Source organism: Phyllobates terribilis, unplaced genomic scaffold (genome assembly GCF_046119375.1).
Source record: "Phyllobates terribilis strain yellow unplaced genomic scaffold, ASM4611937v1 Scaffold_5__5_contigs__length_657084704, whole genome shotgun sequence".
NCBI lineage: Eukaryota > Metazoa > Chordata > Amphibia > Anura > Dendrobatidae > Phyllobates > Phyllobates terribilis.
Window position 1 is genome coordinate 234,805,335 of NW_027362765.1, and position 26,774 is coordinate 234,832,108.

Genomic DNA, 26,774 nt, shown 5'->3' on the forward strand with positions numbered 1-26,774 from the left:
ACCCAACTACTAAGCCATTGTCATTAATATGTTACTTCACATGCCCATCCAAATTCCCTTTACACTTTCAAAAATGCTTATTCCATAAAAGTGAAACGTAAATAGAGCCTCAGTGGATTTGGGTTCCTAATCATAAGAAGGTTATAGAGCTCTTTACCAATGAAGGTACTGTATTGATGAACAAAGGATTAAAAACACTGAATAATGCATCTACAAAGAAGTGTGGATCCTGCTATTATAGGAACTATTGATCGGTGGAATCGGTCAATATTCATTATTAGAACTTGGAACAAGATTTTCTTTACTATAGGAATACACTGGATTCCGAAGTCAACAAAACTGAACACAAAAGAACAGGCTGAACTCAATGAAATGTTAAGCCTTCAACCATGCTTTTTCTTTTCTTATATGTGTTTTTTACATGTTTTATGCTCCTTCACTGTTAATAGCTTTAAATAGGTAAATAGCTTTTGTTGTTGTTGTTGTTGTGTTTTTCTTTATAAATAAATTATATTTGCTTTTGAAAGTTTATTCAACATGATGTATACTATGTGAAAAACTGTTGAATATAAAGGAAATGCATTATATACAGGCCCCTTTCTTTTACAGTCATTGATGGAATGATATCACAAAAGAAAATTCCACTTCAGTTTGAAGATGTTGCAGCTGGGAGTGAAATCATTACTGCACCAGAAAAGCTACAGTATTGGTTACTGAGAAGAAAAAAACAAGCAGCCATGTCCATGTGCACTCTGTAAAACAAATTTTTTACTTATTTTCACTCTTTTCTAACTATATGGACCCTGTATAGCAGTGTCTCCCATCTAATGACTCAAGAGCAGGGCTGTGGAGTCGCTAAGCCAAACCACCGACTCAGACTCCTCAATTTCCCTGACTCTGACTTCAATTCCGACTAAGACTCCACAGCACTTCCTAACTTCTGAGCATGTACATAAAGTGCAGCACAGATTTATATTAACATAAAACAGAAATCCTTAAATCAGGAACAGACATTTATAGGACATTTCGTAACTTTCCAAAATTGTTATGAAAACATTTACAGCACATCCCGCATTGTACTACTGTACCCAATTTATTATATATTTTAGGAGTCGTAGTTGGTCCATTATATATAGACTCCGACTCCACCAAACTGGACATAGACTCCGACTCCACAGCACTGCTCAAGAGTGGCATATGGGTCCCTTCCATGAAGCTTTACCACTCTTGGCAGCTCTGGAAACTGCTCTGTCTGCTCTAGTGTCATAATGCTATACCAGAAATGATATAGCATTATCAGAATTTGAAGATTCTTCACTTTCACTATGTTGCTTTTCAACCACTGTCATATATGAAAGTGGCTCAATACCTACTCACCACTGCGGTAAGATTTATTTGCTATCATATGGTACCTTTTAAAAGATGCCCTTAGGATACGTAATCAATATCTGATCGATGATGGTGTGACACTCGGCACCCCCACCGATCAGCTATTTTCAGTGCCCGTGGTGGCTGGGTGTGCTCAGTTGCGGAGCTGCACAGGAGAGCTACATTACCTGTAGAGTTGGCCACTGCCGGGTACTGCACCTCGGTCCCTTATTTGAATCAATGGGCAGCAGATGTTCAATAGTCAGCTGCAATTTCTGTGCAGGTGATGGAGCTACCTAGTTCTGTTTCGCAAATGAGCTCATCTGGCCACAGCCGGCACTGGGAACAGATAATCAGCGGGGTGCCGGGTGTTTATTCCCTCTAATCAGATATTGATGACGTGTCCAAAGCCAGGCCAGGTCTATCAATCTACCCTGCCAGCCAGATACCCGCTGGGATGCCGGTACACTGAGCCGCTTGGGCCATTCATGTATAGACCGGGCACAGTTCTGCGGGCAGCATGCGGCCCGCCAAGAAGTTTTCTGTGGCCGGCAGAGCAGTCCAGAAGATGCTGGCTTTCTTCTTGCTATATTTAAACATTTTTGTGTCTTTCAGACGTGAATTCATTTGAACACTGTGGCACCGGGACAGAAGCAGAGCAGAGCAGTGCTCATCAGCCCCCGCCCCAATGAGCAGCAGTGTGATGAGGTCAGCATGCTGCTGATGTCATCACACTGCTGCTGACGCAGAGGAGCAGAGACAGAGCAGGCAGTGGTAAGTGCTCCTGGAAGAGCCGAAGATTCTAAATACTTTATCATTGTGGATGGAGGGTGACAGTTGTCAAAGGGGGCACAGTTTAGCTAGAGGCCGTGTGGAGCAATTGTGGCTACATTATTCTGAGGGGCATTGGCTGGGGGGATATTTTGCAAAGGACAGTGTATGCATATGTGGCGCCCCTGCGGGTCCAGTTGCCACAGTGGTACTGCATCTCAGCCAGAGGTGTGGTACCCCACTGTCAGGTAAGGAGGGAGCACTACCAAGGACCCAAACACTCACATCCAACACTACACCACTCCTGAGGGAGGGTCAAGATAGCTCCTAATGGAGAGCACAGACCCGGTCCCTGTCTGGAAGGTGGAACTAAGTAAAGGAGGTAGGTGGAGTAAGTAGTTTAGGGGAGCACTGAAGGAAGAGTATAAAAGAAGGGTAGAAACATCTAGAAGGGGCCATTCCTGGTTCCAGTCCTAGGGACAGGAGTTCAGTGAGTGAGGACCATGTAGGAGTGGGGCCCAGTCAGAGAGGCTCAGTAGAAGAATGGGGAGAGAACACCGGAGCAGTGAGAAAGGCTCCAGAGAGAGAAAGAAACCTTGGGGCACGGGAAGTGCGGAGTCCACCCATGCGCCCGAGTTCACACTGACCGTGAAGGGATCAGGCCACAGTAGGGGACCGGCCCCAGACTAGTGGAGGACTGCAAGACTCAGCTAGCAAACCGGAGGTTGCGGCATCTTCACGTGCCGTAGCCAGATAACCACACACATTCGCTGAAAAGGTGACCTTATAGGACAAAAGGGGATAGACAGGACGTCTCCCGACAAGGCCCGCAGCCACTGGCTCGGGACACTGTGTGTGAGGCACAGGGCAGGAGGACAAGAGCCAGCGCAGAGAGACGACCTGGAAAGGTACATAAAAGGGAGTCCCGTTCAAGTGCACCCAAGTTATCTGAGAGTTGGCTGGATCACTTCCCCGGAGGACACAGGGCAACGTGGGCGGTTATAATCTGGCCATTGTAACCTGGATCATCTTAATAACTGTGAGTAAACACTTGAAGACAGCACAGCCTGTGTCCTAGACTAAATTGCTGCGTCACCTGCCTTGCACTACAAGACCAACATCCAAAATTCTCCTATTTAACTGCCCTGGGGCCTAGCTCTACCCGTGGAGAGCTGAACAATCATTGCTGCGTCACCAACAGCACCAGTGGATCTGAACAGCAGCGGCGGCCACCTATAGCCGCATACCACGGGTGGCGTCATGAACTTTATCCCCAAAATGTTATTTGACTGTTCCTTATTGACCACCCTGGGCCACGGACCGGGTCACTGCCACCGTGACTACCCAAAAAAGGACCGGCCCGGCTACCGAGTACCCCACGGCCCCAGGGGGCGCGTCACATATGTGTGTGGGGGGGATTATTTTACAGAGGGCCAGTGTATGTGTGTGGGAGAATATTTTGCAGACAGGCAGTGTGTGTGGATGGGGGGATATTTTGCAGAAGGTCAATGTATGTGTAGGGGGATATTTTGCAGAGGGGCAGTGTATCTGTGTGTGAGGGATATTTTGCAAAGTGGCAGTGTATGGGTGTGGGTGGAAGATATTTTGCAGAGGGGCACTGTATGTGTGTGTGGGATATGTTGCAGAGGGGCAGTATATGTGGGGGGATATTTTGCAGAGGTGCAGTGTGTGTGGGGACATATTTTTGCAGATGGGCAGTGTAGGGGGAATATTTTGCAGAGGGCCGGTGTGGGGGGATATTATGTAGTGGGGCAGTGTAGGGGGATACTTTGCGTAGGTAGCACAGCAATTTTTTATTCAGGGGTGCAGCATGGGGAATATTTATATTTATGGGGCAGTATAATGATACTTTTATTTTTAAGGGCACCATGTCGGGATGTGCTGCTGAAGACGGAGAAGAGGGAAATCTGGAGAGATGAGCTCTGGGCGTGAAATCTCATCATTGTGTCTGTGCTATATGGAGACAAAAGGGATGGGAATTACTTCAGAGAAAATGTCACCAGTAAGGTACCTGGATGTAAATTTTTAGGTGTGATCCTGCTTGCATCTCATCAGTACTGTGGTTCCTCTATGGTCTGGAGTCTGACAATGGCTGTAACAGCAACTCTCAGGAATTTCTTACCATTGTTAAAGGTCACCAGTTTTTTGTTTTATAAACTCTGCCCATCACCTTTAAGATCATAAAAATTGGGTTCCTGCAACACCTTTATATCCTGAGATGTGCCCCTGCATACCTCAGAAAAAGTGTTTTATACTTGTCTAACGTTGTATATAAATTGCACGGTCAGGTCCAATGGGTGTATCCCAATTGTGATCAACTCCACCCCCTGTCCCTTCAAACGACCCTCCCTGGTCCATTCAAATAACACCTATTGTAAGTGCATGTAAGTGGATGACATCTCTCCATCATCCACATAGTGCCTGAAGTCTCACGCCTGCGCTGTGAAATCGGAGAGTTGTGCAGGCGCTCCTCACTTTGCCCTATTGAACAGCCAGTGATTCCACTGCATGGGCATCAGACTTCTACTTCTACTACGTGGATGACGGAGAGAAGTTATCCACTAACACTCACTTATAAGAGGTGGAGTTTGAAGTGACCCGGGTGGCGCTGATAACAATGTGAAGCCACGCAATAAACATACAGCACTTGACAAGTATAAAACACTTTCTGAGGTATGCAGGGGCACGTCTGAGGATTTAAAGGGGTTGCAGGAACCCCATTCTTATGATATTAAAGGTGATGGGCAGGGCTTATAAGCCAAAAAACTGGTGACAGGTTCCCTTTAAAGACATACTGAGAGTTGCAGGTTCATGTGATACAATTGTAAATGGGGCCAACCTGACATTGCAATTGACCGCTATACTAAGCTTGGTGATTTATTCATGTACTAACGGTGGGTCTGGTGCTGCATTCTTGTACATTACGGTGGTTCTGGTGCTGCATTTATGTGCTGACAGTAGTTGTGATAGTGTACACATGAAGCAATCCAAAATGTGATTCATGGCTATGCTAAAACTTAAAAAGCCACTTAGAGTTTTAACATTATGACATTTGTTTTTTTGCCGCAGTCATGGCAAAAATGCACTTTCTTGCCTTAATTTTCAAAAATTGAAGAAAAAAACCACTGCAATGTGTGAATGTAGCCTTTAAAGGTTGCTTACTTCTTCATAGAGAGGTGAGTAGTGTTGGTAATGTCATGTTTGCACATACCTACAAGTACACTAGGTGTCACGTTGGTGCGTGTTGATCCACTGCGCCACGGGCCGGGCTTACCCAGGAGGGGCGTTACTAAGCAATTACCTGGTTTTCGCTAGAACCTCTGCTGGTGAGATTAAGTTTGGCTGCAGGTAGTCACCAAGTACAACTCCTGGGCAGTCGCCATGACTGCAGCAACTGACCGGAGGGTCAGACGCACAGGTTCGCGGTACAATAGGACAAAGACAAAAGTGTGGTCAGACAGTCCAAGGTCAGGGCAGGCAGCACAGGATCTGTAAACCGAGCTGAGGTCAGGAGCAGAGAAGTCCAACAGAATGGGTAAAATAAGCCAGGTGAGTAACAGTAAACAGAGCAATGTGGACTGCATAGGACCCTACATTCGGGTGGGGAGTGGTAGGTGGAGCTGATGTATAAAGGCCCTGCTGGCAGTGGATAGGCCAAAGAACTTAATCTCTGCAGGACCTAGCAGGGTTAAATTCCTGCAGAGACCAGCCAAGCCCCCTAAACCTAAGTAAATGTCACAAGTAAAGCAACATGAGGTACACTAGCTACCACTACCTCCATAAAAAACTAACAAACAAAACTAGCACACTGCAATGCTAAGTATGCGAACATGAAATATATGAAATTTGAATAGCATTACTGCTCTAGAAAATATAAATAAATTAGAAATCTTAGCGCATAAATTGGCCAATTCATGTGTACCTGGTAGCCATGTTAGCGTATTTCATATATTTCATGTTCGCATACTTAGCGTTGCAGTGTGCTGCTTTGTTTGTTAGTTTTTTTATGGAGGTAACGGCTCCTAGTAGTGATGGGCGAGCACTAAAATGCTCGGGAGCTCGATGCTCGGGTCGAGCAAATTGGAATGCTCGGGTGCTTGACCCGAGCAATGAGCCCAATGTAAGTCTATGGAAAACTCGAGCATTTTTCAGGCGGCTCACTCCGGCGGTCTGCAGAGGGCCTAAAAATTGCCCAAATCGATGGGAACAGTGGTCAAATGACATGGGAACAGCATGGGGAAGAACCCTGGAAGCATTTCAGACTCCCAGGTCACTGCTGTCAACAACGTTGTGAGAGGTATTACGCCACTTTTACGGACTCACAATAAAATATACAAAAACGAAACCAAAAATTGGATTTTTCTGGGAAATATGTTAAGGAACATCCTTTCCAGGGTAATGATTTGAATATAAGGCAAAATAAATATACAAAAACAAAAATGCTCCTCCACACCTTGGGCTATGTTCACACGTTGCTTTTTGATGCGTTTTTGCACTTTTGCATTGCTTTCAACCAAGACAAATGCATTCACCAGATAATGGCATTTTACAACCTTTTCTGGCCATTTGGTGTGACACATCATCAGACACATCCTGTTTCATTTATGATGGAGGGCCTCTGAAAGTCACAAATTGTTAGAGAGCTATCAGCCGGCTATATGCTTTGTTGTTCCCATTATTAACGAGTGGGTCTCCTATACTGTTATTGCGTATGCAGTGACTGTAAGGGCTGCCAAAAATTTGGAGGCACTCCAATGCCCTTTGGAAGAGAAGTAGAGGTCGGAGAGCCTCTTAAAAACAATGTTTCCAATATTAGGAAGTGGGTCTCCCATAGTGTTTGCCTATGCAGTGAATGCAAAAGCTGCCAAAAATTTGGAGGCACTCCAATGCCCCTTGGAAGACACGTAGAGGTGATATGGTAGATATTGTGGTGAATGATATGGTGATGGAGGATGAGGAGAAGGAGGAGGACAAGAGCAAATAAACAAAATCAGGAAGCATATACCCATGTTTGGGTGTGAAGACAAAGGTGCATGGGAATAGAATTAGACCTCCCAAAAAAAGACACTGTTTTTGAGTTTAGGTTACGCTGCTATCATTCTGTGGTGTTGAGAAGTCTGGCCCAATCCAGCCCTTGTTCATTTTTATAAGAGTCAGCCTGTCAGCATTTTCAGTTGACTGGCGGATGCGCCTATCGGTTACAATTCCACCGGCGGCACTTAAAATCCGCTCTGATAAAATGCTATAGGCAGGGCAGACCAGGTTCTCCAAGGCGTTAAGAGCCAGTACATTCCACGTGTCCAGCTTGGATACCCAGTAATTACAAGGCACAGTGGAATCATGGAGGACGTTGGTACGGTCGGCAAGGTACTCCCTCACCATCTTCTCAAACTATGCACTCCTTGTTAGAGTACCCGCGTCTCAGGGCCTATAAGATGGGAAGGTCTGAGAAAACTGTCCTTAAACTTTGACAGTGTTCCCCTGCCTCTGCTGGATTGCATTTGTATCTCTCTCGCCTGTACTCCTTGGTTGTCCAACGAACTGTGACCTCTGCCGCCAGAATTTTCAGTTGAGAATTTTTTTAATAGTTCCGCAACAAGGGCCTTCTCGTACTGCCCCATTTTAGTAGACCTGTCTGACTCAGAAATAAGAGATAGGAAGCTCTCCTTGTAGCTTGGGTCTAGAAGTATCACCAACCAGTAATGACTGTCACCCAAAATTTTGAGAACGCGAGGGTCACGGGAAAAACAGGGTAACATAAACTCAGCCATGTGTGCCAGACTGCTAACAGGCAAGACTTCCATGTCCTCACCAAGAGGATGACTGACCATGCTCTCCTCCTCTTCCTCCTCCTCCCTTTCCTCAGGCCATCCACACTGAACAGATGGTATAACAGTTGTGCTGGTAGTACCATCTATAGCGCATGAAACTAGCTCCTCCTGTGCTTTCTCATTGTCACCCAATCCACGTTGGGATGAGATGAGGCTGAGCTGTGTGTAATCACCCAGTATGGTTCCTTGCTCCATCTCATCGTGCTCCACCTGCAATGCATCCTCTTTGATTGTGAGCAGAGAGCGTTTCAGAAGACAGAGAAGCGGGATGGTGACCCTAATTATGGTGTCATTGCTGCTCACCATCTTGGTGGAGTCCTCAAAATTTTGGAGGATGGTACATATGTCTGACATCCATATCCACTCCTGAGGTCTTATGTGTGGAGTCTGAACTGAATACCGACGGCCTTGTTGATGCTGGAAGTCAACAACTGCCCTCTTCTGCTCACAAATCCTTCCTAACATCTGCATTGTAGAGTTCCAACGTGTGGGGACATCACACACCAGTCGGTGAGCCGGAAGCTGCAAATGCTGCTGAAACACGGCAAGGGCAGCGGAAGCTGTAGGTGACTTTCTAAAATGGGCACACAGGCGGCGTACTTTGACAAGCAGATCCGGCAGCTCCGGGTAGGTTTTGAGAAACCGCTGAACCACGAGGTTAAGCACATGGGCCAGTCATGGTACGTGTGTGAGCTCGCCTCGCCTCAGAGCCGCCACCAGGTTCGGGCCATTGTCACGCATGACCATGCCTGGCTGTAGGTTCAGCAGTGTCAGCCACAGATCTGCCTGCTCTTTCTGAGCTGTCCACAACTCTTCAGCACAGCCTGTTGCCTCTTGGCTGAGGCAGTGCTGCAGTGCTTCCAACTTGCGACTGATGTGGTCATTTCAGAGATGAATGTTGAAGAGGAGGAGGAGTAGGAGGTGCAGGAGCTGTAGAATGTGGGGGCAACACTGATTGACCCACGGCCCGCAATCCTCGGCGTCGGGAGGGCGTGTTCCGTCCCAAGGTCCAACTGGGTCCCGGCTTCCACTATGTTAACCAATTGTGAGAGATGTACCGTCCCTGCCCACAAGCACTTGTTCACGTGTCCGTGGTTAGGTGAACTTTTCCAGTAACTGTGTTGTTGAGGGCACGGCTAATGTCGTGGGACACGTGCTCGGGTAATGCGGGGACAGCACACCGGGAGAAATAGTGGTGGCTGGGGACCGAATGCTGAGGGATGGCCACCGCCATCAGGTTGTGAAAAGCTTCCATCTCCATGAGCCTAAAAGGCAACATTTTGAGCGCAAGCAGTCGCGAAATGTGTGAATTTAGTAGTGTGGCCTGTGGGGCATTGGTTGCGTATTTGCGCTTGTGTTCCAAGGACTGGGGTAGGGACAACTGAACGCTTAACTGGGACAAAGACGTGGACATGCTTGCTGATGGTGCTAGTTGAGAGTGTGCAACGACAGTTGCAGGGCAGGAGGTATCTTCGCATGTGCCATGAACAGAGGATTGGCTTGCACGCAGAACAGCGGAAAAAGCAATGGTGCCACCCGCAGACACTGTTCCTGGACCTTGGAGTTCGACCCACAAAGTTGGGTGCCTTGCTGCCATGTGCCTGGTCATGCTGGTTGTGGTCAGGCTGGTAGTTTTGCTACCCCTGCTGATACTGGCCTGGCAGGTGGTGCAAATGGCCTTTTTGGGGTTATCGGCAGAGTCTTTAAAAAACAACCAGATTCGGGAAGACCTAACAGTTGTATTGGCAACTTCCATCATGTTGGTGTTACGGGGAACGGTTGCCCGCCTTCTCTCTGCGGCCACCACACTGCTTCTTTCTGAATGTTGTGGTGCTACACCTTCCTCCCCCTGTGTGCTACTGTCCTCGCTCTGTATGTCCCCCTGCCAGATTGGGTCAGTTAACATATCATCCATCACCTCGTCTTCCACTTCTGCACTCTGGTCCTCCTCCTGACTTCTTGTCAATTGTGTCTCATCATCATCCACCTCTTGTGACAGTTTCCCACCGTCATCTTCGTATGACCATGGCTGATCAAATATTTGGGCATCGCTACATGCAATCTCCTCTTGCCCCGCTTCAAGTGGACCGGGCGAGATCCTGGAATCTGTAAATGGAAAAAAGAACAGCTCTTCGGAGTGTCCAAGTGTGGGATCAGTTGTCTCTGGGCACTCGGCATGATGGGAGGAAGGAGGATCAGGGTGAGGAATATGTGGTCCAGACTCACGGCTACTGAGACTTGACCGTGTGGAAGACAGGGTGGTGATGGTGGTGGCTAAGTGACTGGAAGCATTATCTGCTATCCAACCAATAGCCTTTTCACACTGCTCTGGGTTCAATAGTGGTGTTCTGCGGTCCCCTATTAATTGGGACAGAAAGGTCGAGCAAGAAGATGTGGGTGTTTGTTGTGGCACAATTTCAGCTAGCCCACGGCCTCGGCCTCATCCTCTGCATGCACCATCATCACCATCACATCCACTTCCCCGTCCCTTGCAACACGCCTTGCCCATTTTAAATGGAGGACAATATTTTCCACGTTCACTACAAATGGCTGTATTTGAACCGCAGTGATATATGATAAGTGTGACAGAAAACCACTGTTTTAAATAGCTGGCCTGTAGGTAACTATTTTTAACAGTGACCTCGTGTCAATAACTTCACTGACACACTGCAACAAAATTTCAATGGAGGCCAGAAATGGCAGAATTTTCAGCGCACTTATATGTGATCTTTGTGGCGGACAAACCACAGTTTTAAATAGCTGGCCTGTAGGTAACTATTTTTAACAGTGACCTTGTGTCAATAACTTCACTGACACACTGCAACAAAATTTCAATGGAGGCCAGAAATGGCAGAATTTTCAGCGCACTTATATGTGATCCGTGTGACGGACAAACCACAGTTTTAAATAGATGGATTTTTAGCACTGTAATATGGAGAGGATCTGGCTGTATTCTGAAGTATTGTTCTGCAAATGGTGCAGAAAAACAGTGTGCTCTGGATTGCTTTTTAAGCAAATAATCAGGATTAAGATCCCCAAAAAAATAATTCCTCGCCCCTGATACCTTTGGCTATTTCAAGAAACGTCTGTAAAAGCACCAGCAGACAGAAATGGAATGGACCCTTTTGCTATATGCACTGCAGTCTGCCACATACACTGCCTGCCTGCCTAGTGATGATATCTATGCTCTAAAGAGCGCCAAACATGCAGGGAGGGGACCTGTGCTCCCTGTGAGCAACCCTGGAAATACTCGGAAAGCGCCTAGCATCTCGAGCAGTGAGATGCTCGGGCGAGCACTGAGCAGTAGCGAGCATGGTCGCTCATCACTAGCTCCTAGTATGCACCTGTTAACACCTATTTCTTGTATTGGAAGTGCCGTCAGTTTTTTCTGTTTCTATGTTTAAGCTTTGACTGAGCACTCCACCTCTATGCCACAGGCGGTTTTAATTGCAGCAGGATCTTACTTTCCCACACATAAGCATACAGATGTCCCTTAGAGAAGTATTCACATTGGTAGGGTCCTGGTATTTTGAGAGACGCCCCTTAATGTGGCTACCAGGTACACATGAATTGGCCAATTTATGCACTAAAATTTCTCATTTATTTCTATTTTCTACAGCAGTAATGCTATTAAAATTCCATATATTTCATGTTTACATACTTAGCGTTACAGTGTGCTGCTTTGTTTGTTAGCTGGAAGAAACCACACGGTGTTGTGATTCTGCCATCGAATGATCTAATATGCCTTTAAATAACCCTGATTATGGGTCCATATAATTCTATGGGAGCAGTATAAGGCATCTGCATATTTGAGAGATAAATTAAGTTTCCCATCAATCCTCTGTACAGAGTGGTGCATTAACACCTGTCAATCATCTTTCACTGTACCTGAACACTAATTTTAAATGAGTGCATATGGCAAACTAGAAGAGCAAGCAACCAATATCGCCTCAAATGAGGAAATGTGCTTCAATGGATCTCCTGTATGTGATTTACTGCAAATGTACTCAGCAGTTTGCAGACAAGTATTTTTTTTTACTTCTGTATTTTGCCATTTTTTACCACTTTAATTCTAAAGCAGGAACATTATCAGTACTCTTTTTTTACTGATCCTCTTGCAGCAGTAGCACTCCTCTCTGGTTTTAAATGAGTCAATATTCTGCTGTCCATTCTGAAGCCACTGGCAATATCAGCACAGCTTTGTGTTTTAAGTGACAGCATTAGAACAGCTCCCTGTCCTGGTGATGGAGATAGCAACCAAATCACTTTCCTTGCTGACTGTCTGTGGCCAGGGACAGAATTAGTTTGATGCTGCAGAGAAGTGATCGCGGGGTCACACTCATTATGAATGGTTTGGACATGACACAGTGCGGATATGAGGTATGTGGCTTTTTGCCAGATGTAATGCAGAGATCTGCAGGATGACATTTCTACACACTAGCAGAGCAGAAAGTGGATGATTTTATTTAATCCCGTAGAAAAACATTATTGAGTAATAGGTTCTGGGAATAGAGGAAAGGAAATATATGTTTCCTAGATTTTATCGCATAAGGCATTTTCAAGATTGTGTAATCCGTAAAGTATCAGATGGAATAAAATATAGATTTGTATGATCAGTGACCAATGTCACATAAATAAATCTGTATCTATTGCTATGTATCACGGTGTAAAGGCTGATGTACATGGCAGTGATGTGAGCACTCAGCTTGTATGGCAGCACATAAAATACCTATGAAGCTGTGGGAAATCCTTGTGCAGCCATAAAAGGCCAATTTATGACATTGTATCACAGATATTCTCCCCCAAATTCTTGCCTCTCAGGTGCATAGTGTGAGTTGCCAGCACCTGAGGCAAGTATTTTGTGGCCCCCTAACCCATGTACTCTTAGAAGTAACTGTGCCCCTTCCACCAATCCAGTATTAAACCACTTGTCCTAATGCACGGACATCTGAATGAGGCCTTACGAAGTAACCCTATGCAGGCTCATTCTTACGTTCCATAAACTTACAATGTAAAAGCCACTTCAAGGACACGCAGAGTGCAGTCAGGGGCGTAACTACAATGGGTACAGGGGTTGCAGTCACACCCAGGCCCTGGAGCCTAAAAAAGCCCTTTGGCCCATAGTACTATTAAAGATCTGTGACAGACGGGGGGCCCTATTGGAGATTTTGCACTAGGGCCCCTGCACTGCAAGGTACGTCACTGATCTTATCCAGAGAGTCTAAAGAGCCGTGATATCACTGAGGAGAGGAGCATAACAGCACTGAATCCCGGAGAAGGTGGCAGAAGGTGAGTACATTACTATATACACACTATATTATATACGCATATATAAAGATTTAGTGAAAAAAAAACTTCATGGAAGGACTTCTTTACCTAGATGCAATAGCAGATACCCTAAAAACCATCACCTTGTGTCGGTTTTTCCATTGGTTTAGCCTATTACCATTGACTTCAGTGATTTAAAAGAAACAGATCATTTTTCTCCCGTTTTAATGGAGCAAAAAATGTGTGTTTGCTACCTGTATTTTTACTGTTTATGGGATATGCAATTAAATTGCATAATTGACACAATTGATATCATTTTGTCTTTCGTTGTCTAATCCTATTAATTAGTTGTATGCAATCATACAAAAAGTGTAATATAAAACAAGCACACAAGACTTGGTCTACTCTAATTACTTTGCTGAGATTTATTTTTCCCCAAAGAACTGTTAATAAATAATATTAACAATTAAGAACTTTGATATTATGCCCTGAAATTAACAATTCTTGGCAGACTGGTTTCCTGATTATAAATCCTCCAGAACCATGGATTTATAACTCCTGACAGCTGTTGAGTTTTCTTTCTACTATATATCTGCTAATCTGGGAGATCTATGGGTGCTAAAGTGCAGAATACATAACGTGCTCCACTGAAAAATAGCATCAACTGTTAAAAATCACATTATTACAAGGTAGATGAATATATGGACTATGGATTTTCATACTAAAATGCTTGGACTTTTCTCTTTTTGTAATGTACAATATAATAATTAAAAATATCTTAAACCAAAAATCATCTAATCATCTCTAAGTATTAGTCCTTGAGTCAGTCTCTGAATTAGAGTAGGCAGAGTAAGGGTATGTGTACATGGCTTCTTGTAGACCTGCTGAGTTTTGCCATAGGAAAATTGTTCAGGATACGTCAGAGTCTTTTGTCCTGAAGTGTCACATTCTGGCGACTTTTTCAGTTGTTTTTTCTCTTAGTTTTTGTCTGTGTTTGTTTTGGGGGGGGGGCATTTTGATGTAAAAGAAGCTCAAAAAAACTGAACATATTAAAAGTGTTGAGCGAGTATGTTCTATTAACCCTTTCGCCGAGCATACTCGGAACAGAACATACTCACTCAACACTACATATTAACAATATGTTCATTATTTTTAGCATTTTCTAAGTTCTTGTTCAGTGATTACCATTAAGCGATTGTCCACTTTACCTTTATTTTACAAGTGTTACTAAATTACAGTATAAGGAGAACCTGAAATACTTATGGCATTAGTAGGTTCTTCAAAAATCAAGTCCCCACTACAGATAAGTGAACCGATTCTGCACATCTATTTCAGTCCCAATTTTTGGAAATTCATCTAAGTTTGTGAATCCAAATAATTCTTGATTTGTTTTGAAAGAATTGCCTAAAATGTCTATCACCATTTTACAGGATAGCATAAATCAGAAAAGTAGGACATGGCCCAGTGGGCTATCCCATAATGCCTTGTAGGCATCTTATCCCATAGGTGTTTGAAGTCACTGATGACTCATGCCCCCTATAAAAGCCCAAGCAGGAGATGCTACTGCCATTTTGTGAGTAATGTGGATTGGAGAGAGAAACTCAGAGCTCAGTCAGAGAGACATAGTACACAGAATACACACGGTGTCTGAGGAGAAGGGAATAGATTTAATTACGAAAAATTGATAGAAAAAAAGATTGGAATAACTGACACTATGTCTGTGACTTAATCATTCTAATCTGTGACAAAGAGAATTGACTATTTACCATGGTACAGCATTCATATTTTTGCACTTGAGCTTTTTTATATTCGGTGTCAAAATAGCAGATTTAAACACCACTGTCAATTCTAGTTCAGTCTGTAACAAGTTAAACAGTGACTGAACTTTTTTTTTTCATTGTGCACTGTCTTTGACTGCCCCAACCAATTTTTGCTGTATATTATGCGGCAAACCAGCATGTAAACATAAACTGCCATTATCCCTTCACGACCTATTACGTATAGGTACGCCATAGGTCGTGTCTTGGCATTTGATGCGGGCTCCAGTGGAGAGTGTCCTTAGGGGACTATTGAAGCAAGTAAAAATTTGTGAAAAAATGTTATTCAAATTATTTAAAAAATTTTAAAAATATAAAAGTTCAAATCACCCCCACCTTTTGTCTCATTAAAAATATAAAAACAAAACAAAAAAACACACATTTGGTATCGCCATGTTCAGAAACACCCGATCTATCAAAATATAAACTAAATTAATCTGATCGGTAAATGGCGTAATGATTTTTTGATTGCCCCAAAATTGCAATAAAATGCAATAACAGGTGATCAAAACATCATATCTACCCCAAAATGATATCAATAAAAACATCAGCTCGGCATGCGAAAAAAAGCCCTCACCCAGCCACAGATCCCAAAAAATGGAGTTGCTATGTGTTACACGCACGCCACTAGGTTCAGATAGGGGCAAGACAGGTTACATTAATTCTTTGGCATCCTGAGGGAACCGTTACTCAGGGTGACTATAGACTATATGCTGCAGCTTCTCTCAGGCACACAGGGGTATTGACCCTCAGGCACAGACACGTAGGTTGTTTCACTTGCTGACCAGACACACTGGACAAGAGTCCTCATAAATGGTAGCACAGTAACATTTAATAAGAAGCCACACAGGCAGTGCAAGTTAAGTCTTATGAGCAACAGGATCCAGTGATAAACAGTACAGTTTCCTTAGCAGCACAGCAGTTCACAGTCTTCCCAGTAGTCCAGGACAGCACTGTTCTAATACAAAGGCACATTAATGAACACAGCATTCTTTACAGCTCAGTGAGATGGAGGAGGGGGGGGGGGATTTGCTGAGAGAGATAATCCCTGTGACACCATTTCTTCCAGTGCTTTTCTTTCTGCCTGACAATACTCTGCACTGCTAGATCAGGAACTCTACCTGACCTGTGCTTAGCTTCACTCCTGACTTGAATCCTTTTCACTTGCAGGGGCGTTTCTGGGAGATACAGAACACACACACCACCATTCTCTTCAGCTCCAGCTAGACATTAAACAACTTCCCCACAATCCCCCTGGGGCTCTGCTAAAACACTTCCCTTCTCTTGTGACTGTGTTAACCCTTCTAGTAGATTGGAGGCTTCTGGAGCACAACACTGCCTGTCTCATGTGCTTGTGTTACTTCTAATAATTGCTGAATGGTTTTAAAGCAACAACACTACTTCTGCATGCCACACTCTGCAACAGCCCTACTTCTGCATGTCACACTCTTCCCTCCTTTTTGAATGTCGTCCTCGACACTCGTCTTAATTGGTCAATCTGACCAATTCTGAGACAGTGGTGAAAGTTGGATAACTTCATATACAGATTGTCATTGTCAAATTGCTATAACGTTCATAAAAATTGATAACAACCTATTCTTACTACCTTTTTCTTGTAGGACGCCTGTAAGAAATAAACAATTAACACAATTAAAACAATCAGCATCTCTACAGCTGGAGCTTTTTGTATGTCTTCAACCAGCTCTCTCTATCTATGCTTTAACAGTTCTTTGCTTCTACAAAGTCTTTTAAGAAAAATCAAAGCATGAAAACAAGTCTTTCCACCAGGCAACATCTTCCATACTGCCTCTCGGTGGTGAATACCACTCAAGTGGGCTTACCTGGTATGCAAGCAGAGATATCTGTTTCCAGTCGATAGTCCTTGGCACTTGACTCGGTTCACCAAGTGTCTCATATGTCAACATCACGGGCCTCCTCACTTCTCGAGTCGACATCCTCCTGGTGGGTTGTTCCTCAGACACCATGGATTCTTTGATGACAGGAGTTTCTTCTGCCGCACTCATGTCATGTGCTTCCTCAGATGCTCCTGGAGCTGCCTCTGTAAGTTCCTGTACTTCTCCTGAGTCGCTTGTTTCCGCACGGTCTGATAATTCCGCTCCTCCTGAGGGTCGATTGGTCTCTTCGGGGGCCGGTGTTCGATCATCAGATCTGAATTGGACTTCATCTGTACTCCTTGGTACGAACTCTGGAGCCTCAGGACTTAGTTCACTCTCCTGAGGATGGAACATCCCTCTCCTTGCCGGTCCGAGAAATACAACGGTGTGTTCTTCTCCATCGGAACTTTCAAGGTCACTATCCACCTCCGGAGCTTCAGTCTCTGGTGGTCCCTTAGTCGATCTCGGACGATGTCAGTCTACTTCTAGGAGATAATCACAGGGTAGCAGTAAATTCCGATGGAGTATTCTGGTTTTCTTGTCTCCTGTTTCCAATTGGATTTCATACACTGGGCTGTCAGCCTTCCTCCTTAAGACCACATACACCTTGTCTTTGCAGTATGAATGAAATTTTCCTGGACCACCTTTCTCACGTATGTTCTTGACTAGCACCCGGCTTCCCGGTGCCAATTCTGCTCCTTAACATTTTCAATCATAGTACTCCTTACTCTTGCTCTGCCCTTGCGTAACCACTTTGGATGCTATGTTGTATGCCTCTGCCCTCTGTTCCTTCCATTTCCGAACGTACTCCGGATACGTTCTGTAAGTCTCTGACACCAGAGTATCGAACATGATGTCAATTGGCAGCCTTGGCGATGGTCCATACAATAGGAAAAAGGGTGAGTAACCCGTTGCATCACTCTTTGTACAGTTATAGGCATGTACCACTTTTGACAGACAACTCTTCCAGTCTTTCTTCTCATAAGCTGTTCAAGTGCGCAACATCGACAATAATGTCCAGTTAAAACGTTCCACTTGTCCATTTCCCTCTGGATGATAGGGCGTTGTGTGGGATCTCTGAATTCTACAGTACTTTCTTAGCTTGGCAAAGAGCTGGTTCTTAAATTCTCTTCTTTTGTCATGTTGTAACCTTGTAGGGAACCCAAACCTCAAAGCAAAATCATTGAAGATCTTCTCTGTGGCTGTTTGACCCGATTTATTGGTGGTGGCATATGCTTGAGCAAATCGAGTGAAATGGTCCATCACCACCAAGATGTTTCGTAACAACCCTTGCACGTCTCGAGATGTAGAAAGTCTATTGAGACTATCTCAAATGGATACGTAGTTTGTAGTGTTGAGCGAGCACTAAAATGCTTGGGTGCTCGAAGCTCGGGCCGAGCTCGCCGTGATACTCGGGTGCTCGACCTGAGCAATGAGCCCAATGTTAGTCTATGGGAGACCCGAGCATTTTTGCGGCGGCACCCCCGGCAGTCTTTTAAAAGCCTAACAAGTGCCCAAAACGATAGTGCTCAAATGACATGGGGACAGCATGGGGATCGACCCAGGAAGCATTTATGACCCCCAGGTCACTGCTGTTAACAACGTGGTCAGAGGTATTAAGCCACTTTTTAGGGCTCACAATAAAACATTCAAAAACTAAACTGAAACTGCTTTCCTGTGAAATATGTTAAGGAAGTTCCTTTCCAGGGTAAAGACTTGTGTATAAGGTAAAATAAATAACCCACCCAAAAAAATACTCCTCCACACCTTGGGCTATGTTCACAAGTAGCATTTTTTATGCGTTTTTGCACTTTTGTATTGCTTACAACCGTGACAAACACATTCACCGGGAAATGTAATTTTAACATTTTACAACCTTATCCGGCCATGTGCTGTGTGACACATGCATACAGTGCTGAAAAGACATGGGAACAGCATGAGGAAGACCCCTGGAAACATCTCTGACACCCAGGTCACTGCCTAAAAGTTTGCCCATCAGAAGTTATCCTTGCCGCATCAGAAGATGCAGACTTGCAACTATCCCCGTGCAAGTCCTTGTCCCAGGGCAGTGTTCAATTGTACCTCCCCCATTCCTTGCAATGCAAGTGCAAATATGCAGTCTGCCACCCACCCACAACAAAGGCTGCAGTACCATACTGCTTGCTTGCACTTGAAATTGGGCCTTATAGTTTGGAGGAGGCCGAAGCTGGCCACTACCTCATGGCTGCTTCAGCAGCGAGGTCTCCATACTCAGTCCCCAACTGCCACTTTTTGTCCCGGTAACCTTCCCCACACTTTTCTTAGCCTGACCTGCTTTAGGGCAGCATTGGATGAGCCCACCAGACAACCAGACTCCTCTGGTGGGCCCTGGCTTCTCCATCAGGGGAGTTGAGAGTGCCAAGGTGAGGAGCATGATGAGGATGATAGAAGTTAGCATCTGCTTTGTTTCCTTGGAATGCAAGCGTAAGTGTGCAGCCTACCACCCACCCACCCCCAGGCTGCAATACCATACTGCTTGCTTGCTTGCACTTGAAATGAGGTTTTTGTTTTTAGGATTGTGGAGGCAGACTCCGGCCACCATGTCATGGCTGCGTCGGTGGCCTGGTATCCATACTCAGTCCCCAGCCGCCCGTCGGCCGGGTGTCCACACTCGGTCCCCAGCCGCCAGGGGGCGGCCGGGTGTCCATACTCGGTCCCCAGCCGCCCCTATTTGTCCCGGTTCGCCTTATACACAAGCGTTTATACCAAAACATTACCTGTGCCCTCACCAGTGCATTTAGTGGGAAGGACAGCCTATTCCGCTGTAGTGTGTGCACACCAACCCCATTCATGGCACATACGAAGATGCCTCCCGCCCTGCACCTGTCGTTGCAGACTTGCAACTATCCCGGTTCAAGTCCTTGTCCCAGGGCAGTGTTCAATTATACCTCCCCCATTCCTTGCAATGCAAGTGCAAGTATGCAGCCTGCCACCCACCCACCCCCAGGCTGCAATACCATACTGCTTGCTTGCACTTGAAATTGGGACTTTTAGGCATGTGGAGGCGGAATGTGGCCACCACATCATGGCTGTGTTGGAGGCCTGGTATCCTTACTCAGTCCCCAGCCGCCCGGCGGCCGGGTGTCCACACTCGGTCCCCAGCCGCCAGGGGGCGGCTGGGTGTCCATACTCGGTCCCCAGCCGCCCCGCGGCCGGGTGTCCACAAATGGTCCCCAGCCGCCCCTATTTCTCCTGTCAACTTCCCTCCACACACTTTTCTTAGCCCGGCCTGCTTTAGGGCAGCATTGGACGAGCCCACCAGAGAACTAGACTCCTCCAGTGGGCCCTGGCTTCTCCATCAGGGGAGTTGAGAGTGCCAAGGTGAGGAGCATGATGATGATGATAGAAGTTAGCATCTGCTTTGTTTTCTTGGAATGCAAGCGCATGTATGTAGTAGCGGCTAGGCCTGAGGTGGTCAGCGTTTTGGCGCATAGCCTACCTCCTCCGAGGATTGCTGGATGTTTTCCTGCTTCTATCCCTGTTCTATGACTCCCGTTAAAACAAAGCTTCAGGTGATAAATGATGGATGAGGTAGTGGCAAAGGAGAAAGATCAGGAGGAACAGGGACCATTCACATCAATATCAGGCCAGTCAACCACATATGTCTTGTAGGATATGTTTCTGTAACAAAAGGAGCGGTTCGGCTACACAGTTATAGGGCATACAGTGAGTGCAATGCCTACCAAAAATTTTGAGGCACTCCAATGCCCCTTGGAAATGACATGGAGGTCAGAGGGCGTTAACTAAACCTTTTTTTCCATTTATAGCAACTGGGTCTCCTGTGCACTGTTGGCCTAAGCAGTGAATGGAAGGCTTTCCAAAAATTATGAGGAACTGCAATGCCCCTTGAAACAGACGTGGATTACAGCGTACTAAAAATCTTCTACCCATTATTGGGGAGTGGGTCTCCCTTAGTTTTCGCCTTTGCATTGAAAAGCAAAAGCTGACTAAAATTAGAAGGAAATGCAATGCCCGTTGGAAGAGTCGTGGAGGTTAGAGGTAATTAAAAACAAGATTTCAATGCCCCTTGGAAGACCTGTGGAGTTGAGAGTGGCTTAAGAAGATGCTTTTAATGCCCCTTTGAAGAGACGTGGAGGTCACAGTAGCTTAAAAAGACGGTTTTAATGCCCCTCGAAAAAGTGGTGGAGGTCGCAGTAGCTTAACAAGATGGTTTTAATGCCCCTTACAAGAGCCATACAGTGCAGAATCTTAACCCCTTAAGGCCCGGAGCATTTTCCGTTTTTGCATTTTCGTTTTTGCTCCCCTTGTTCCCAGAGCCATAGCGTTTTTATTTTTTGGTCAATATGGCCATGTGAGGGCTTATTTTTTGCGGGACGAGTTGTACTTTTCTACGCCATTACTAGTTTTACCATATCCTGTACGGGAAAACAGGAAAAAAATTCCAAGTGCGGTAAAATTGCAAAAAAAGTGCAATACCACAGTTGTTTTTTTTTTTTTTTTTTTACCACGTTCACTGAATGCTAAAACTGACCTGCCCTTCTTATTCTACAGGTCATTACGAGTTCATAGACACCAAACAAGTATAGGTTCTTTTATATTTAATTGGTGAAAAAAAATTCCAAAATTTGGTAAAAAAAAAAATAAAAAAATAGTGCCATTTTCTAAGACCCGTAGCGTCTCCATTTTTCGTGATCTGGGGCTGGTTGATGGCTTATTTTTTGCGTGCCGGGCTGACGTTTTTACTGATAAAATTTGGGGTAGATCCGATGTTTTGATCGCCCGTTATTGCATTTTATTGCAATTTTGTGGCGACCAAAAAACGTAATTCTGGCGTTCAGAATTTTTTTATTGTTACGCCGTTTACCGATCTGGTTAATTCTTTTTTTATATTGATAGATCGGGCGATTCTGAACGCGGCGATACCAAATATGTGTATGTGGGTTTTTTTTTTATATATTTTATTTTGAATGGGGCGAAAGGGGGGTGATTTAAACTTTTATATATATATATATATTTTTTTATATTTTTAAAAACTTTTTTTTTTTACTTTTTGCATGCTTCTATAGTCTCCATAGGAGACTAGAAGCAGCAACTGTCCGATCGCCTCTGCTACATACAGGGGACGAGCAGGTCCCCTGCATGCAGCAGAAATGGTCCTGTGCTATGAGCGCCGACCACTAGGTGGCGCTCATAGCGACAAGATCATGACAACCACAGGCGTCTGCTGCAGACCCTGGGTTGTCATGCACGCCCAGCGGCGACCCGCGATCACGTGTCGGGGTCGCCGGTGGCCGGGGCTTATGACGCGCTACCCGGAAGCGAGCGTTAAATGCTGCTGTCGGAGATTGACAGCGGCATTTAACATGTTAACAGCCGCGGGTGGATCGCGACTCCACCCGCGGCTGTTGCGGGCACATGTCAGCTGTAAGAATCAGCTGACATGTGCTCCGTTCAGTGAGGGCTCAGCGCAGCAGCCCTCACTGAACGGGCAGTACGCAAATATGCGTACTAATACGTCCCCGGTAAGTAAGGGGTTAAAAACATTATTCCCATTATTGGGGAGTGTGTCTCCCATAGTCTTTGCTTATGCCTTCCAAAGAAAAGCTGCCAAAAATTAGGACGGAGGAACTTGCAATGCCCCTTACAAGAACCATGCAGTACATCATATTACAATCATTATTCCCATTATTGGGGAGTGGGTCTCTCATAGTCTTTGCTTATGCCTTCCAAGCAAAAGCTGCCAAAAATTAGGAGGAACTGCAATGCCCGTTCTAAGAGTCATGGAGGTTAGAGTTAATTAAAAACAACATTTCAATGCCCCTTGGAAGAGCTGTGGAGTTCAGAGTGGTTTAACAAGACGCTTTTAATGCCCCTCAGAAGAGACGTGGAGGTCCCAGTAGCTTAACAAAACGGTTTTATTGCCCCTCGGAAAAGTGGTGGAGGTCCCAGTAGCTTAACAAGAGGGATTTAATGCCCCTCGGAAAAGTGGTGGAGGTCCCAGTAGCTTAACAAGATGCTTTTAATGCCCCTCGGAAAAGTGGTGGTGGTCACAGTAGCTTAACAAGACGGTTTTAATGTCCCTCGGAAAAGTGGTGTGTAACATACCTGGCGGCGTCCTTGCATAGTGGTCCATCTCCCACTGTGCATGAGCGTGCACTTGATCTCCAATCCAGAATGTCTCTCTGGCTTCCCTCGATGCTGTCTGTTTGCTTCTGTTTCTGCTGCTTAAGGGCGGCGACCGATTACTTCCTGCTTTTTGTACCTGCTGCTGCCACACCCCTTGTGCTTCCTCAGCCTATTGCTGTCTGTCACCTGGTATTTAAACCAGCTGCTCCAATTAACCCATGCCTGAGCATCTTGCCCTGTCAGTTGGCTTCTTGTGTCTGACATGCCAGGTCCTGTGTATGTTACCTGTCTTGCAGTATCTGTTCCCGTGTCTGTACTGTGTCCTACCTGTGTACTCTAACCTGCAGTCTGTACACGCTCTCTAGCCTGTTGTCTTCTGCCTATCCTGGAGGCTGTATTTCCAGGCCAGTGTGAACACGCTCCTGGCCTGTTCTTTCCGCCTTCTAGGGGCCGCATACCTAGACCAGTTCCTGTATCTTGCCTGTTCTTGTCTGTATACTCTCCTAGCCTGTTACCTGTTTTTCTCCATGTTCGTACCTTCCCTTTTCTTGCAGAATCTGATCCCGTACCTATCTCCTACTCGTCTCTGTACTCCCGTTTGTGAGTTTAGAGTCCACTCGCTACTTCATTGCAAGTATCCTGTGTGTACCTGGTTCTGCCTTTCCCTTCCAGTCTATTCTGTGTGAACAGAGCCCTGTCCCCTCCGCTCTGCCTTGCTTGCCGCTTCGGCGGTTCTTGCCTGCTCAACCCTGTCCACCGCGTCTGCGGTTTCGCTTTGCTCAGCCTGGTCCACCGCGTCTGCGGTTTCGCTTTGCTCAGCCCTGTCCACCGCATCTGCGGTTTCGCTTTGCTCAGCCCTGTCCACCGCGTCTGCGGTTTCGCTTTGCTCAGCCCTGTCCACCACGTCTGCGGTTTCACTTTGCTCAGCCCTGTCCACCGCGTCTGCGGTTTCGCTTTGCTCAGCCCTGTCCACCGCGTCTGCGGTTTCGCTTTGCTCAGCCCTGCCTACCACGTCTGCGGTTTCACTTTGCTTAGCCCTGTCCACCGCGTCTGCGGTTTCGCATTGCTCAGCCCTGTCCACCGCGTCTGCGGTTTCACTTTGCTCAGCCCTGTCCACCGCGTCTGCGGTTTCGCTTTGCTCAGCCCTGTCCACCGCGTCTGCGGTTTCGCTTTGCTCAGCCCTGTCCACCGCGTCTGCGGTTTCGCTTTGCTCAGCCCTGTCCACCGCGTCTGCGGTTTCGCTTTGCTCAGCCCTGTCCACCGCGTCTGCGGTTTCGCTTTGCTCAGCCCTGTCCACCACGTCTGCGGTTTCGCTTTGCTCAGCCCTGTCCACCGCGTCTGCGGTTTCGCTTTGCTCAGCCCTGTCCACCGTGTCTGAGGTTTCACTTTGCTCAGCTTTGTCTACCGCGTATGCGGTTTTGCTCTGCTCAGCCTTGTCTACCGCGTCGGCGGCTTTGCTCTGCTCCGCCTTGTCTACCGCGTCTGCAGTTCTGCTCTGCTCTGCCTTGTCTACCGCGTCTGCGGTTCTGCTCTGCTCGGCCTTGACTACCGCACCTACGGTTTCGCTTTACTCTGTTTGTTTACCGCATCTGCGTCTCTGAATTTGTCTCCCAGTCTGTACTGGACCCTACCCAGCCTGCGCTCTAGTCTGCCTGTTCCTGTATTCCCCGGTGTGGGTCAACAGCCGTGTCCGGAGTCTGACCTGGAGTAGACCCTGGTCCCTCTGCTCAGTTCCTCCCTGGTGCACTGGCATCGTATGCCGTCGTGCGACCTTGGTCGGATCAGGCAGATACTTAGTTACGCCCCTCCAAGCACTCTCCGGTTCATGGCACAGTGGAACCACTACACACGCACACGCCAGTCAGTCCAGGCATGTGAATTACATGGTGGAGGTCACAGTAGCTTAACAAGATGCTTTTAATGCCCCTCGGAAAAGTGGTGGAGGTCACAGTAGCTTAACAAGACAGTTTTAATGCCCCTCGGAAAAGTGGTGGAGGTCACAGTAGCTTAACAAGACGCTTTTAATGCCCCTCGAAAAAGTGGTGGAGGTCCCAGTAGCTTAACAAGATGCTTTTAATGCCCCTCAGAAAAGTGGTGGAGGTCACAGTAGCTTATCAAGATGCTTTTAATGCCCCTCGGAAATGTGGTGGAGGTCCCAGCAGCTTTAGAAGACGCTTTTAATGCCCCTTGGAAAAGTGGTGGAGGTCACAGTAGCTTAACAAGACGCTTTTAATGCCCCTCAGAAGAGACGTGGAGGTCACAGTAGCTTAACAAGACGCTTTTAATGCCCCTCAGAAGAGACGTGGAGGTCACAGAAGCTTAACAAGACGCTTTTAATGCCCCTCAGAAAAGACGTGGAAGTCCCAGTAGCTTAACAAGACGGTTTTAATGCCCCTCGGAAAAGTGGTGGAGGTCCCAGTAGCTTAACAAGATGCTTTTAATGCCCCTCGGAAAAGTGGTGGAGGTCACAGTAGCTTAACAAGACGCTTTTAATGCCCCTCAGAAGAGACGTGGAGGTCCCAGTAGCTTAACAAGACGGTTTTAATGCCCCTCGGACAACTGGTGGAGGTCCCAGTAGCTTAACAAGACACTTTTAATGCCCCTCGGAAAAGTGGTGGAGGTCACAATAGCTTAACAAGACGGTTTTAATGCCCCTCAGAAAAGTGGTGGAGGTCGCAGTAGCTTAACAAGACGCTTTTAATGCCCCTTACAAGAGCCATACAGTACAAAATCTTAAAAATATTATTCCCATTATTGGGGAGTGGGTCTACCACAGTCTTTGCTTATGCCTTCCAAGCAAAAGCTGACAGAGGAACTTTCAATAATGGCAACACGGACCACGGTCAACCTGGTGGTATAGTGGTGGTGGAGGCTGAGGATAAGGAGAAGAACATATAACAGCCAAAATGAGGAAGCGTATACCCATGTGTGGGTGTGAAGCAGTGCATGTGAATACACCTCCTGAAATTACACAGTGGATCTTACTTTATGTTACTCTGCTGTCATTTGGTGGTGATGAGAAGTCTGGCGCAATCCAGCCCTTGTTCATTTTGATAAGGGTCAGCTTGTTAGCATTGTCAGTTGACAGGCGAGTGCGTTTATCAGTTACAATTCCCCCAGCGGCACTAAAAACACACTCCGATAACATGCTAGTGGCAGGGCAGGCCAGGACCTCCAAGGAGTACAGAGCGAGTGCATTCCAAGTGTCCAGCTTGGATACCCAATAATTAAAAGGCACAGAGGAATCACGGAGGATGCTGGTACGGTCGGCAAGGTACTCCCTCACCATCTTCTGAAACTTTCCACTCCTTGTGAGAGTACCCCGCTCCTCAGGGCCTGTAAGCTGGGCGGGTCTCAGAAAACTGTCCCAGAATGTTGACTGTGTTCCCCTGCCTCTGCTGGAATGGAGATGCCTCTCTCTCGCTTATACACCTTGGTTGGTCAACGAACTGTGACCTCTGCCGCTAGCATGTTCAGATGGGAATTTTTTTTAACAGTTCTGCAGCAAGGGATTTTTGGTACTGCCCCATTTTTGTAGACCTCTCCACCTCAGGAATAAGAGAGTGAAAGTTCTCCTTGTAGCGGGTGTCTAAAAGTGTCACCAAACAGTAATGACTGTCACGCAACATTTTGACAACGCGAGGGTTAAGGCAGCGTAACATAAAGTCAGCCATGCG